Source organism: Sinocyclocheilus grahami, unplaced genomic scaffold (assembly GCF_001515645.1).
Source record: "Sinocyclocheilus grahami isolate Dianchi unplaced genomic scaffold, SAMN03320097.WGS_v1.1 scaffold132.1, whole genome shotgun sequence".
NCBI classification, from domain to species: Eukaryota; Metazoa; Chordata; class Actinopteri; order Cypriniformes; family Cyprinidae; genus Sinocyclocheilus; species Sinocyclocheilus grahami.
The window spans coordinates 2,065,679-2,066,890 of NW_015505311.1; positions in this window are offsets into that span (position 1 = coordinate 2,065,679).

Here is a 1,212-nt window from a genome sequence, read left to right on the forward strand (position 1 = left end):
GAAAGCAGCAGTGAGAGTTGTCTTCAATGAGCCAAAAAAAGCTCATTGCCTCATCAGGTTACACTGGCTACCAGTAGCCACTCGCATCAAATTCAACGTACTGATGCTTGCCTACAAGACAACCACTGGCGCTGCACCAATATACCTAAACTCGCTAGTTCAAACTTATGCGCCCTCCAGATGCTTGCGTTCTGCAAGTGAACGGCGCCTTGTGGTGCCATCCCAAAGAGGCTCAAAATCACTCTCACGGACATTTTCCTGGACTGTGCCCACTGCCCAGCTGGTGGAATGACCTCCCAATCTCAATTCGAACAGCTGAGTCTTTAGCCATTTTCAAAAAACATCTAAAGACACATCTTTTTCGCCAGCACCTGACCAACTAATACTAGCACTTACCTATTCTATTCTGTTCTATTCCATTCTATTATATATTTTTTTAAAAACCTAGCTACGTGTACTGTGCTAGACTAACGGAGACTTGTCATGGCACTTGTATACTGTTGTTATTCTCTCGTTGGTCTGATTGCTTCTATTGTTCTCATTTGTAAGTCGCTTTGGATAAAAGCGTCTGCTAAATGATTAAATGTAAATGTAAATGTTTGATACATTTTAATTTGAATTTATGATAGATTGTCATGACAAAATGGGCTTAATAGTGAATTGTTCATTTTATAAACTTCAATTTAATTATTGTGTACATTTTGATTGTTACTTTTAAAAGTGTGTGTGTGTATGTTTTAGTTTTCATATAGAAAAATGTATGATGCACGTGTTCTTGACTTTGGAGTAAACATTTATTTTGAATCTTGTGATTAAAGTATATTTCATATAAAATGCCCAGAAGTTTCAAACATTATTTTTAATATCACAAACAGGAAATAGGGGAGAGCGGGGCACAAAGTAACACTTTTTGACTTTCTCAAATTGTGTAAATCCACATGGGGTTCAGAGTATAATTTTTTTATCCACAGTAATTTCACACTTGTCTAGTACAAATATGTCGCTTTGTTTCATAATTACAGTGTATACGTTTTTCTTAAAAAACCCTCAAAAATTGGAAGTGAAATGTGACAACATGCCCCATAGGTGGGGTACATTGTAACAGCTGAGGGGCACGTTGTAACATGACCATATGACAGCTTAAAATGTTATCTGATGGCATAAAACAAATATACAAGACAAACTAAAATATTTTGTCAATAAAATAAAATA